The sequence below is a fragment of the Colobus angolensis genome, unplaced genomic scaffold (genome assembly GCF_000951035.1).
Source record: "Colobus angolensis palliatus isolate OR3802 unplaced genomic scaffold, Cang.pa_1.0 Scaffold143, whole genome shotgun sequence".
Lineage (NCBI taxonomy): Eukaryota > Metazoa > Chordata > Mammalia > Primates > Cercopithecidae > Colobus > Colobus angolensis.
The window spans coordinates 4297013-4311882 of NW_012114522.1; the positions used below are offsets into that span (position 1 = coordinate 4297013).

A 14870-nucleotide genomic window follows, 5' to 3' on the forward strand; every position below is an offset into this window, starting at 1 on the left:
ATAAGCTTACCTAGAAATCAGCCTCAGGCAGGTCCGTCAGGAGGGATTCTAGAAGAAGGCCTTGTTATCCTAGGAGATGACGGGTCCATGCCTGTTACTGCCCCTGAAGACCTTCCAGTGGGACAGGTGTCAGGGTGGAAGGCAGTGATACTGATGATCCTGACGGTGTACAAGGACTAGGCTAATGTGCGTGTGTCTTAGTTTTTAACAAAAAAGTTTAAGAAATTTTTTTTTAAAAAAAAAAAACCTTAAAAATATAGAAAGCTTACAGAGTAAGGATATAAAGAAAGGATGTATTTTTGTACAGCTGTACAGTGTGTTTGTGTTTTAAGCTGTGTTATTACCAAAGAGTCAAAATGTTAAAAAGAAAAATGACAAAGGTAATAAAGTCACAGGGAGGGGAACATCACACTCTGGAACCTGTTGGGGGGTGGGGGGCAAAGGCAGTTACATGTGGAGCTTAAAACGTAGGTGACAGGTTGATAGGTACAGCAAACCACCACGACACGTGTATACCTGAGTAACAAACCTGCATGTTCTGCATATGTATCCCAGAACTTAAAGTAAAATAAAATAAAATATAAAATGTTACAGTAAGCCAAGATTAACTTATTACTGAAGAAACCTGCACAGCATGTATTTGCAAAATAAATTTAGTGGCCAGGCACGGTGGCTCATGCCTGTAATCTCAGTACTTTGGAAGGCCGAGGTGGGCTGATCACTTGAGGCTGGGAGTTCAGCATCAGCCTGGCCAACACAGCTAAACTAGTCTCTACTAAAAATACAAAAACAATTAGCTGAGCAAAATGGTGCATGTCTGTGATTCCAGCTACTCGGGAGGCTGAGACATGAGAATTGCTTGAACCTGGGAGGTAGAGGTTGCAGTGAACTGAGATCATGCCACTGCACTCCAGCCTGGGCAACAGAGGGAGCCTGTCTCAACATAAATAAATAAATGTAGTGTAGCCTAAGGGTACAGTGTTTCTAAAGTCTACAATCGTGTACAGTCATACGCTAGGCCTTCACATTCACTCACCACTCACTCACTGACTCGCCCAGAGCAACTTCCAGTCCTGCAAGCTCGAGTTACGGTAAATTTCCTATACAAGTGTACTTTTTTTCTCTTTTATACGTATTTTTCTTTTCTTTCTTTGTTTCTTTTTTTCTTGGACAGAGTCTTGCTTTGTTGCCCAGGCTGGAGTGCAGTGGTGCGTTCTCAGCTCACTGCAACCTCTGCCTCCCAGATTCAAGTGATTTTCCTGCCTCAGCCTCCTGAGTAGCTGGGATTACAGGCACCCACCACCACACACAGCTAGTTTTTATATTTTTAGTAGAGATGGCATTTCACCACATTGGCCAGGCTGGTCTTGAACGCCTGACCTCAAGTGATCCGGCCACCTCGGACTCCTAAAGTGCTGGGATTACAGGCTTTGGTACCTTTTCTATACTTGAATCTATTTATATATACAAATACTTAGCATGTGTTACAGTTACCGACAGTATTCAGTACAGTAACATGTTGTACAGGTTTGTAGCCTAGGAGGAATGAGGAATAGACTATACCATAGAGCTTAGGTGTGTAGTCTGCTAGATCATCTAGGTTTGCGTAAGTCACTCTGTGATGTTTGCACAATGAGGAAATCACCTAACAATGCATTTCTAGGAGCATCTCTTCATTGTTAGGTGATGCATGCCTGTAGTTGTACCCACTGCCATGACTTACTACAATGAAAAGATACAAAGCAAAATCAGCACAGGGAAAAGTTGCATGGGGAGAAGTTTGGAGAAAATCACCTGCAAATTTTAAGAGTCTTCTCCCAGCAGAGTCACGGAGGGTATGCTTCATTCCCCCAGCATGAGTTGTGATAACACATGTGAATTATTGTCTACCAGGGAAGCTCCTTAGAGACTCAGTGCCAGAATTTTTACTGGGGGCCAGCCACATAGGCACTCTCTGCCTGGCATACACCAAGATTCCAGACTCCCAGAAGGAAAGCAGGTGCTCGGCCTGAGCCACACTGTTTGCACAGACAGTTTGAAAACAGAGAGCCACTCTTACCAGAAAATAGTGGAAACCCTCCCAAAATCCATGTTCCCAGACATCCGCTGAGGCCCAGCCCTACAGGAAGAGCTTTCAGAGGATGCCAGTCTCTGGCTGAAGATGTTAACTCTTTTCTGCATGGCTAGTAAGTCGCAGGACCAGGATTTGAACCCAAGCAATTTGGCTCCAGACCCCTGCTGTCAGGCACTGGGCCATACTGCCTCCCAGAGAGCCAGAGTCCTGCACAGAAGAGATGAAGAGAAAGTACAAGGCTGGCCTTAGGTGAGTGTTTGGTTTAGTGGGGCTGTCAGGTGCACTGGTAAGAAGTCTCCCTGGTGGTCTGTGAGCTCCTGGCGGGTGAGGCCATGTCGGATTCACCCATGTCCCCCACTGCGCAGTACATTGTAGATGGCACTCAACAGGTAAATATCCCATGATTGAGCTTATTGTCATCAATGACGATGATTGCTGCTCAGGAGGAGGTGGCTGGTCACTGCATGAATGTAATAAAAGGCAGAGAACGCTCTTGTAAGGGTATTTATGAGCCCTTCCCCGCTGCCGCAGACTCACTTGTGGATGGAATTGAGCCATGCCCAGGTCTTCCAGGCTTCCTGTCACCTGCATATTGCCTTCAGGAGAAAGAGGAATAGTTGACTCCTGGGATGCAAACCTGTGGATGCAAGTCCTGGCCTTTGAACTGGGGCTGAATTTCAGCCACATCAGTCCCCAGGACAGGCACCCCAGGCTGTGGACCACATTCAGGGAGCTCCCTGTTGAGTAGGGAGAGGAGGTGTATGCACAGGGTGGCCCTATGGTATTGTGTGGGCCCAGCAGACTCTTGGACCATAAGGCCTGGCTTTGAATCCCTGTCTCTCCACTGATTGCATGTGACCTTGGGCACCTTACACACCTCTGAGGGCCTCAGTTTCCCTAACTGTGAAATGAGAGTAATAACAATATTCACCTCACAGGATGGTTGTTGAGGTAAATGGATCAAGGGATGTAAAGCACTCAACACAGTGCCCGGCACTGTGAGGGCTCCATAAACGTCAGCTGTTATCATCGTCAGTATTGTTATTATTATTTACACATGATAACAACACAGCTGTGCCAAGTGTTCTGTGATGCTGACAATGTTTTGCATCAGGGCCTCATGCTCCAGTGCCCATCGGGGTCACAGAGGTGCTATAAGTGTACGTCAGGCTCAGTGCAAGATTCTAGGAGGTAATGTAGCGTGCGGCAGCGTGGACACTCGGGTTGCCTGTCACCCACCATCCCCACCCTCACACCGAGGCAGTAAATGAAAAAAAAAGACTGAAGAATGCACAGCACTCGCTGAATTTGTGAGTTTGTGACCTGAAATATAGATTGCTTGTACCATGGACACCGACAGCAGAGAGAGAGAGAACTCCATGGGCTGGGTGGACTGGCAGGCTTCCTGGAGGAGGAAGAATTCAATTGGGTCTTGAAGGTAAGATTTAATTAAAGTTGGGGAAGGAGCAGCTGAAGATCTGACTTCTAGGTTAAGCCAGTGTTGACTGCTGGTCAGGCTTGAACCAAGCACTACTGGGTGACACACACATAAGGGTGAGGCAAGGCCGTGGCAGTCATGGCGTGTGTTCCAGCAGGGCTGACGGGGGAACCTGCAGAGGTTGTGGAATTACACCAGACAGGTGTGGTGGTGATGAATAGGATGAGCTCGCCAGAAGGGTGGCAGCACCCCTGATGTGTGCATCAGGCAGTTTAAAAATACAGGGTAAAGACAGTAGGCTTCCATTGTGTAAATAGAGATTCTGCCGCATTTGGGAGCTACCCTATTATCTCCTTAATTTCCTGTTACTTTCCTGAGGGTGAAACTGACACATGTCAGCCAAGGAAAATGAGGCCCCAAGAAATTATTTCTCATTTTTTCTCAAGAAATTGTCTTCCCCTTTCTGTCTCCTGGATGAGAGTACTGTCTTTCTGTGAGAAAATAAGAATCACACATTGAGTGCAGGTCTCAGATGGCACTAGATATCCCCTTCTGTGTTCACATGTGCCCATGAAAGGGCCAGGTACTGTGCCAGGCACCAAGAGAACAGGTCACAGTGTTCTGCTGCCAGGATCTCAGGTCTAATCAGAGAGAGAGACATTTAAACCAATTGTTATGGTACCCCAATTCATTCAGAGTGCAATTCCAATACTAATTTTGTTGTTGTTGTTATTGTTGTTCTTGAGACGGAGTTTTGCTCTTGTTGCACGGGCTGAAGTGCATTGACACGATCTTGACTCACCACAACCTCTGCACCCCGGGTTCAAGCAATTCTCCTGCCTCAGCCTCCTGAGTAGCTGGGATTACAGGCACCCACCACCAGGCCCAGCTAATTTTGTATTTTTAGTAGATTTGGAGTTTCAGCATGTTGGTCAGGCTGGTCTTGAACTCTAGACTTCAGGTGATCCACCCACCTCAGTCTCCCGGTGCTGGGATTACAGGCGTGAGCCACCGCGCCCAGCCTCCAATACTGATTTTAATGGGACTTTGGAGGGGATGTGAAAAAAATAGTTTCACCTGAAAATATAAATTATGAACCCAGATGGGAAGGTTTTGAAAATGAAGAGTAATGTGGGAGGGTTTACCCTAGCAGATATTAAAAATATTACAAAGCACCGGGCGCAGTGGCTCATGCCTGTAATCCCAGCACTTTGGGAGGCCGAGACGGGTGGATCACGAGGTCAGGAGATCGAGACCAGCCTGGCTAACATGGCGAAACCCTGTCTCTACTAAAAAATACAAAAAAACTAGCTGGGCGAGGTGGTGGGCGCCTGTAGTCCCGGCTGCTCGGGAGGCTGAGGGAGGAGAATGGCGTAAACCCGGGAGACGGAGCTTGCAGTGAGCTGAGATCCGGCCACTGCACTCCAGCCTGGGCAACAGAGTGAGACTCCGTCTCAAAAAAAAAAAAAAAAAAAAAAAATTACAAAGCTACAGTAATGCAGCATTTGACTGCTACAAGAAACATCAGACCAGTGGAACAAAAGATAAAATCTACACACGCATCTATACATATGTTTTAAACCAGTGGGAGAAGGAGGATGTATCATCCATGAATTTGGTAACAACTGACTGGGTCTTTTGAAAGAAAGATAAAAATGAATTTCCTAATTAGATTAAAATCTAAGTAAATATAACAATTTGTAAAAAGTAAATATGGGCTAATAGGATGTGATCTGGAGAAAACTGTGGATTTAGGTACACATAGTTGCAAACTTTACATTTAAAAACAGCACTCAGAAAGATAAATGAGAAACTTGGGGAAATATTTGTAATATACATAAGAGGCAAAAGATTAATGTTTTTAATATATAAAGAGAATCTTAATATTAATTTATAAGAGATGGAAGGCCACAATGGACAGCTATCTACGGTATGAGAATTTCCCAAAGATGAGTTAGAGGTGCCCTTGAAGCACAGTGGCGGCCTGTGTCACTCTGTAGGCAAAATCACGTGGCTGTGAGTTGGATTTATAGGCTTAGGGGTTTGCACACAATTGCACGTTATCATTTTTGCCTTCTCCATGGACATTCCAAGCCCGCTAACCATTGCCCTAACCTGCATTTCTTGTTTTGATGACTGCCCCAGCATCCTATCCTTTCTGCCTCCAGTTTTACTCCCTACCCAGCCCATTGTCCATGCTGGAGTGGTCTTCCCTAAAACATGAACCTGCCTGCTTTCTATTCTTGAGGGGCCCCCATTCAGGATCCATCAGGAAAGCCGATCCCTGCTAACCATCTCCCAGGGCCACTGGGTGCCTTTGTTTTCCATTATGCTCTGGTTTTGCACATCCTGTTCTTATCTTACCTGTTCTTTGGGCAACTTATAAACCTCCTGCTGGACCCTGACCAGCATCTGCACTCTGTGATGCCCTAGCCCTTCCCTGGCCAGCTAGTTGTACCCTTGGCTGTGGTCCTATGCATTGGATCATTTATTAAAGCCTGGCACTGTGTGAAGTTGAGATTAGTCCTCTGGATGGCACTTAATCCATTTTTGTTGACATCAGAATAGAATTGTTGAACTGGAAGAGACCTTAAAGATTATCTAGTCTCACTTTCCCATTTTAGAGTAAAAACCTCTGGTCTAGAGGCTCTGGGAACTGACCAGGTTCAGAACTCAACACCATTGCAGTCAGAATCATGCTGTGTGATGCGTTCTCTACTCCAGATGCTATTCGCTAGATTGGTAAATTAGCAAAGCTGCGTTGGTAAGTGTGATTGTCTCTGCCTGTGATTAGCTTTGACATCTCACTCTTGCCAGAATTATCAGCTGGGAGGCCGAGGGTCTCTTTGCCCTCAGGACTGCCCCTCAAGGACTGTGTGACAAGGACCAGCAAGCCACTCACCCCTCTGCTTCTTGGGTCTCAAGCTCAAAGTAAAAGATTTCAAGTAAATGATTTGCAGACTCTGTTCCAGAGAAAACATTCGTCATCTCCCATGTTCATCAAGCACTGTCTGTGTTTTGAAGGGTTGGGTGGGTGGGATTTAATATAAGGCCACTGTGGGCACTGTGGGCATTTTGAGGAAATGTCCTCTCCTTACCACCACCCTCCACATACAGAAAAGTTGAAAGAGTAAAATAGCTTCATGCCGTAATCCCACCAGCAGGGAGAACCATTGCTAACATGTTCGCATCTCACCATCCACAAGGCTATGAATATATTTAGTACATAATTGAAGTCAAACTCTGTAAACAATTCTTCATCAGGCTTTTGTAACTTGGTGTTGGATTCTGAGCATTTAAAGCATTCATTTTGAAAGGCCTGTTTATCCAGCATCGCTCTTCATAAATGCAGTGACAGAATTCATCAAAGGCATCTGCTCCTGCTAATATGTGATTAAAGGGGTGGTAATCGTGGATGATTCTTTTCCAGAGACAAGAAGGAAAGTAAGGAGGACTCTAGGGGATGGGAAGCCGGGATAACCATCTTTTTCTTTATTCTTAGACAATGAGGTTTAAGGTAAAGATTCTCTTTGGAATCTGAACTTACCGTGATTCTCAGTGGAGCTTGGCTGTAGCGTGTTTAAGGGAATCTCAGAAGTATGATTAACGTGGAGCTGATTCTGGTGCTCTTAGCCACTTCTGGTTCTGGACTTGTCACTGCAGTGGTGGGTGCTACCAGCATCCCAGCCCCCGAGCTGGATTCAGGGACATTGTTGGCTCCTCCTGTGTCTGGCCTCTTACATATCCATTCCATCACAACACTCCGTTGACTCTGTCTCCTAGTCTGTGCCCTTCCCACCAGCCAATAACAGTAGTAGTAATAGCGGCTCAGATTTACTGACTTCTGTGTACCATAACCCTAAACATTAGGCACTGTTTGTGTGTGCGTAGTAAAGTACACACAGCATAACATTTACTGTTATTGACAGTTACTACATTCACAGTGTTGTGCAGCCATCACCACTGTCTGCTTCCAGAACATTTTCGCCTCTGAAAGGAAACTTGGTGCCCATTGGTGACTTCCCATTTCCTTCTCGCCCAGCCCCTGGCAACCACTCCTCTGCTTCTGTCTCTGGATTTGCCAACCCTGTACATTTCAGATAAGTGGAATCATACAGTATGTGTCCTTTTGTGTCTGGCGTCTTTCACTTAGCATCACGTTTTCAGTGTTCCTGCATGTTGTAGCATGCACCAGAACTTCGTTCCTTTTTAGGGCTGAATAATATTCCATTTTATGGATATACACATGTTCTTTATTCATCAGAACGTTTGGCTTATTGTGAACAGTGCTGCTATGAGCATTCGAGAACAGATTTTTGTTTGAATACCTGTTTTAAATTATTTGGGGTGTATGCTTGGGGGTGAAATTGCTGGGTTGTATGGTAATTCTGTTTTTAACCTGTTGCCTTTCTGTGTGGGACCCAGCCTCCCACAGTATGGAAGGGGGTGGATTTAAGAGTTGAACCCTCATCAAAGGCCAAAGTCCATGGTCCTTGCTGGTGTGTCCTGTTGCCTCCTGCAGCCTCTTTTCATGCCCACCATTCCTCTCTTGGCATCCAGGTTTACCTTCCTCCAGGCTGAAGTCATAAGGCGTCCAGAGTTATCTTTCTAAAATACTGATCTAACCATGTTTCTTCATGGCTTAAAGCCTCTCCGTTGTTCCCCTGATTCCCTTAGGATGACACAGCAAATCCCTAACCTGCTCTTGAAGGCCCTGTCGGGCTGGGGCTGCTTCTCTTGCCAGCTTCAGGCCCTGCTCAGGCCAGTCCTTCTCCAGGCTCGCCCTCTCCCTGGCCCAGCTCATTCTCCTCTGCCCACTGGATCACCGCTTGGAAAGCCTTCTCCTGTCCTTTGAGCTAGGAGAGGAGTTCTCCCCTCTCCCTGAGTCCTCCAGGCTCCCCAGCCTCAGCCCAGGCACACTGTGGCATCAGCATCGGCCTGCCTGTTCGTTCCTCTGCGGGACGTGAGCTCCTTGAGCAGGGCCTGGCTCTGGTTCCTCCTTGTTCTTCCAGCACCCAGTACAGGGCTCCATTGACTCCAGTGAGTCAGGCAGGTGTAGTGTCATATCCAGACACGGAGTCAGTCCTGGCAGCCCACTTGATGTGTCCACTTCAATAGAGAGTTTCAGGGAAACAAAATTGTAGCAAACCTTGATTTCTGCACATGTGAAATGGATATAAGAATTCTGCACTTAAAATACTGTTTGAGGCCAGGCGTGGTGGCTGACGCCTGTAATTCCAGCACTATGGGAGGCTGAGGCCAGTGAATTATGAGGTCAGGAGTTCAAGATGAACCTTGCCAACATGGTGAAACCCCGTCTCTACTAAAAACACAAAAAATCAGCTGGGCGTGGTGGCGGGCGCCTGTAATCCCAGCTACTCGGGAGGCTGAGGCAGGAAAATCATGAGGTCAGGAGTTCAAGATGAACCTTGCCAACATGGTGAAACCCCATCTCTACAAAAAGTACAGAAATTGGCTGGGCATAGTGGCAGGTGCCTGTAATCCCAGCTACCCTGGAGACTGAGGCAGGAGAATCACTTGAACCCAGGAGGTGGAGGTTGCAGTGAGCCGAGATTGTGCCATTACACTCCAGCCTGGGCAACAAGAGCGACTGCATCTCAAAACAAACAAAAGACAAAAAATTAGCCGGGCGTGGTGGCACTGCCTGTAATCCCAGCTACCCTGGAGACTGAGGCAGGAGAATCACTTGAACCCAGGAGGCGGAGGTTGCAGTGAGCCGAGATTGTGCCATTACACTCCAGCCTGGGCAACAAGAGCAAGACTCCATCTAAGGGAGAGAGAGAGAGAGAGAAAGAGAGAAAGAAAGGAAGGAAGAAAGAAAGGAAAGAAAGAGGAATAAAGCCTGGTCTGTGGACAAAATTAAAGTTTGAAGGGATTAGGAAGGCTTTTGGCCAGAGACTCAGGAGTTCCAAAATCTGCCTTGCTACTACTCCCTCACCCCCAAAAGGTGAGCTGCATACCCAGAGTGGGAATGAAAGTGTTAACAGTGGCACAAACCCTTGATGGCTCGATGCAGGGCTCCTGATAAAGGGCCAGCCTAGGAGAGGCAGGTAGGGTGTGAAGGCCACTAACCCCAGCTGCTGGATGTGAGTCTCGGGTCTACTACTTACTCTCTCTGTGACCTTGGGCCATTTTAAAAGCTAATTTCTACAATGACATTATAATTTATAAAGTGGAGGTTAAAATAGTTCCCATCACAGAGTATTATTATAGAGATTAAAAGGATTAATACATGTAAAGCACTTGGATCCATCCCTGGTGCTTAGTATCTACATAATGCATGTTCTCTGAAATGACAATGGTAATGGTGATGCTGCCGCTGATGGTGTCATGATGGCGTTGATGGTGGTGGGGGTGAAGATGATGGTGCTGGTGATGTTGATGATGTTGATAATGATTATGATAGTCATGGTGAAGATGATGGTGATGGGATTATTGATGATGTTGATAATGATGGTGGCTATGGTAATGGTGGTGGTGGTCATGGTGGTGATGGTGATAATGAATTTGATGCTGCTGCTGCTGCTGATGGTGTTGATGGTGATGGTGAAGATGATGGTGATGGAGATATTGATGATGTCGATAATGGTGGTGGTGATGGTCATGGTGAAGGTGATTGGCATATTGATAATGTTGACAATGATGGTGGTGATGGTCATGGTGAAGATGATGGTGATGATGATGTTGATAGTGATGGTGGTGATGGCCAGTGTGAAGATGATGGTGATGGGGATATTGATGATGTTGATAATGATGGTGGTGACGGAGATATTGATGTTGGTAATGATGGTGGCTATGGTAATGGTGGTAGTGGTCCTGGTGGTGATGGTGATGATGAATTTGGTGGTGATGCTGCTGATAGTGATCATGATGGTGTTGATGGTGATGGTAAAGATGAAAATGATGGCGATATTGATGATGTTGATAATGAAGGTTGAGATGGTGATGGTGGTGATGGTGATGATGATGATGAATTTGATGGTGATGCTACTGCTGATGGTGATCATGATGGTGTTAATGAAGATGTTGATCATGATGGTGATAGTGAAGATAGTGATGATGGGGATATTCATGATGTTGATAATCATGGTGTTAATGTTAATGTTGGTGATGATTATAGTGATGGTAGTGATTATGTGGAGCCTTCTCCTCATAAAATTACATATTGAGATTTTACTCTTCTTTGGTCATTCTTCACTGAGGAATATTGAAGAGTAGAGGCATTGTAGGCAGAGCAGGACCTAACATAATTTAACAACACAGATAAATGAAGAAAGTGAGGGTCATGAGTGGGTTTGCCCCATGGAGGTAGGCTCTGCCTAGATTTGCTTGTCGCTTGGTGTCAGAAAGCAGGAATTGTAAGAGAAGGGGATGAAAGGTGATGGGATCTGCAGAACTGGCTCTGGTTTTTCCCTCTTCCTAGATCCAGGCTTCCATTCCCACAACTGTGTTGCTACTTTAAGCATTGATCTAGACCCTGCTCCACTGAACTGCCCACAGTACCTCTACTCTTCAGTTTCTCTTGGCAGTGCCCTTGTGGCAAAATGAAAGTAAGATCTCAAGATGTGGATTTAGAAGGTGGAAGTGGAAAGAGGAGGAGATTTGAGGTAGCCTGACTCAGCTGTCCATTTCCACTTCATGAAGTAGGAAGGAGGGAGGCAGGGAGACAGAAGGGGAGAAGGAACATACAAGAGAGTTCTTTCCCTGCCTTTTACAGTAGAGTGATGCTGCCCATATGTAATGTCAATCATACAACTAACTTCCACCATGGTATGGGAGATTAGGATTAAAAACATTTTAGAAAAACATGCAGCCCCCTGGACAGTAAGTAGTGTCCAGCTTTAGTGGGGCAAATGTAGACATTGGAGTCCAGCAGAGCTAATTCTGTTTTAGCTGTGAACTTCAATTAATTTTTTAATCTCTTTGCATTTCCATTTGTCTGTCAGTAGAACAGGGATGATACGTGTTCCACGGGATTACAGAAAATTGAATGAAATAAAGTTTATGAAGCATTGTGTTAGTGTCCTCAGGCTGCCATAATAAATCTCCACAAGCTTGGTACCTTAAAACAACAATTTAATTTTCTTATAGTTCTGCAGGCTGGAATTCTGAAATTAAGGTGTTGGCAGGCAGGGCCATGCTCTTTCTAAAGACCCTGGAGAAACATCTTCCTTTGCCTCTTACCTTCTGGTGGCTCCAGAAATCCTTGACATTCCTTGAAATCCTTGGCTTATAGCTGCATCACTCAGTATCTGCCTCCATCTTCACATGGCCATCTTCTCTGTGTGTGTCTACAAATCTCCCTCTCCTCATGAAGACACAATCATTGGATTTAGGACTCACTGTGACCCAGTATGACTTCATCTTAACTTGACTACATCTACAAAGAAAATTTCTAAATAAGGTCACATTCATAGGTATTGAGGTTAGGACTTCAACATGTCTTTTTGGAGGGCACAACTCAGCTCAACTCACTACATTTACCTAGCCCGGAGATTGGCGTATTGTAGGTAATCAAAATTGTTAATCCCCTTTACCTCCCATTCCTTCTTCTCGAAGATGAAAAGACAAGTTGTTGCCTTCTTTGAAGGTAAAGGGGATTAACAATCTTGAAAACAGATTGCTGATCTTTAACTACTGTGTTCTTTTACAGACAGATTTTTTTTAAGTTTCCTTTCCATTAATATTTTGACATAACCTCCATGCAATGCTATTTATGTTTATTCAACTTATCGATTTTTTTCTTGTCTAGTACGTACACAGTCAGGGCTCAGGGAGCAGAGGGACGTGTCCAGAACAAATGGAGTACTTGGATTTCATTTTGGTGCTAATCAAAATTCAAGATTTAGGATCAGGAGGATGTTAGAGCAAGAAAACATAATTGGTTCTCTGATAGTCTCTGATAACAGCCTCTGTGGACAGAGGCTGATTTATCAAAGGCAAGTTATAAGTGGCATCACACTTCGATTCAGGTTTCAATAAACATTTGAACTGAAGCTCCTGTTTTTGATCTAACTTAGCTTTGACAGTCTAGAAAGTCAGGGTGGCCTCACTGGTCTGTCAGAAAAAATGTAACCTTGACTACAGTCTGCATTATGGCCATAAGAATGAGGAATAGGCTAATTGTCTTCTAGCTCCTAAACAAAACATTTGGTGGCCCCTGGTCTGGAGTCATTTTAAATTAAACTAATTGTCACAGGTTGGCTTTTCTGGAGACAGATGCTGATGCAGAGTTTGGGGTATAATATGCTTTCCATTGTGCAGAGAAGAATTATCATATCCAGCTGGAGGCTGCTATCCTTAGAAAAACTTGCTTACAAGATTGATCCTGGGCTGGTGACTGGAAACTTGAATTTCAGGATTCCCATCTTCTTAAAACTGATAAGAGTGGCTCCTTGTGCCTGAACTGTTTTTTACATATAGTATAGTTTATGCTGATTACTTGCTGTTTTTCTTGGAGTATGAAATTTTGGTACATGCCAGGGTGCCTATGTGATCAGCCTTGAATATAAACCCTGGACACTGAGCCGTAATGAGCTTCCCTGGTAGAAAATATTTCACATGAGTTGTCACAACCCCTCGCTGGGGGGATGAAGCATGTATTTTGTGACTCCTCTGGAGTCTGGAAGTATGTGCCTTGTTTACCTTGGACTTTACTACATTCTTCCCTTTTCTGACTTTGCTTTATATCTTTTTGCTGTAATAAACCATACTTGTGAGTGGGATTGTATGCAGGTGGCCTTGGGGACCCTTGGTACAATTAGTGACCCCTTATAAAAGGAAACCAAAAGGAGCAGGATTGAAAATAGGAAGAAGTGGAGTTGTGATTTGGGTTGACAAAGCCTCAGCCAGCAGTCTGGGTGATTTTCATCTATCAAATTTGCCTTTACCTTTTTTTTTATAATCATCATCATAATAGTAGTAATAATAATTATTATTGTCTCTTATTACACAAGTAATACATACCCATTGTAGAAATATTAGAAAACAAGCATAAAGAAAGTGAAAAACGTCATCAAGAAATTACATTCAAATAAAATTCTGAAGAATTTTCTTTATAATTTACACATGTATGTGTATATATGCACATTATTTTTATTTTAGTGAAATGGAGATTATACTGTGTGTATTTTTTTGCAAAGTTACATTAGTATATAAGCCTTTTATATATTATTAGAAATGTATTCAAAAATCTTCTTTTAAATTGTAGGATATTCAGACCTATAGGGAAAAAGGGGAAATCTTAAAAAGCACCCAGAAAACAAAAACAGATCCTTCCAAAAGGTCATCAGGCATACTTCTGTCAGAAGACAGTGGAGTGGCACCATCAACATTTTGAGGGAAAATTATTTTGAGCCTTGAATTATGTAGCCAGCCATACTATCAATCAAACAGAACTAAGTGACAGTATTGCCAGATGTGAGAAAAGAATATCTTCTCTAAACAAACTTACTTGAGAATAAATAGATACTTAGGATACTTCATCAAAATAAAAAAGAATTATCCAAGAAAAAGGAAGAAATGGGATCCAAGAAACAGATTTTCTTCAATGAGTAATGCTGTGACAATATAGAAGGCAGTGAAGGAAAAGAAAATCTCTCTGTGATACCAGAAAACCTAGAAAGTAGCCAGATCTGATTAAATCAGAAAGTCAAAGAACTCTGGGAATGATGACTTTAAGAAAAAGTAAATTTGACTCCTTGTAACAGATAGTATTATTAAGAACATGGGTTTATGCTAGGAAGAAAAAAGATAGGCCATGAAAAACTTCAGGAAAAACAAAAAGTCACACAAGGAAATGCTAATTCACACTGAAGCAAACTAAAAATGTAGCCTGATTTGGAATCATTGATAAAGTGTGAGAAAAGGGACTGAATTACTCCTTTGATGGGCAGTATTTAGTGACACAGGATTGGATCCTTTGAGGGGCAGATATTTAATGACACAGGATTTGATCCAATTACTTTACTCTGCAGTGAGCAACATTTGCCTAATCGTAATAATATTGTCTTTTAAAATTTGTAGTTGCTGAAATTAACCTATAAACAATAATCAGGATTGAATTCTGGTTGCAGAACAAAATATATATCTTATAAACCTAATAAATGCTGGAAGGCAGAAGCAGGGAAGGAGGGGTGGGGGTAAGTGTGGGTCACTAATCTCACTAGTCAGAAGACAAGAGATTTTCTCTAAGTGTAATACCATAAAAATTGGGGTTAAATTATTTAATTTAAAGTTATAGAGTGTAGTGGGAAGGTGAGGGTGCCATGGGTTCTTCCTCTGGCCTTTGCAAAATTCTGCCCATGATTCTCAAAAAATGTCACGAATCCTTTGGAT

At 43.8% G+C, this 14870-nt stretch overlaps 1 protein-coding gene across 1 annotated transcript in view; it reads left to right on the forward strand.

Annotated features, from left to right (window-relative positions):
* EVC2 (Ellis van Creveld syndrome 2) overlaps positions 1-14870 on the forward strand; it is a gene marked incomplete at its 5' end in the record, with an annotated part of 146739 nt that overhangs the window by 19211 nt on the left and 112658 nt on the right. The window lies entirely within an intron of this gene.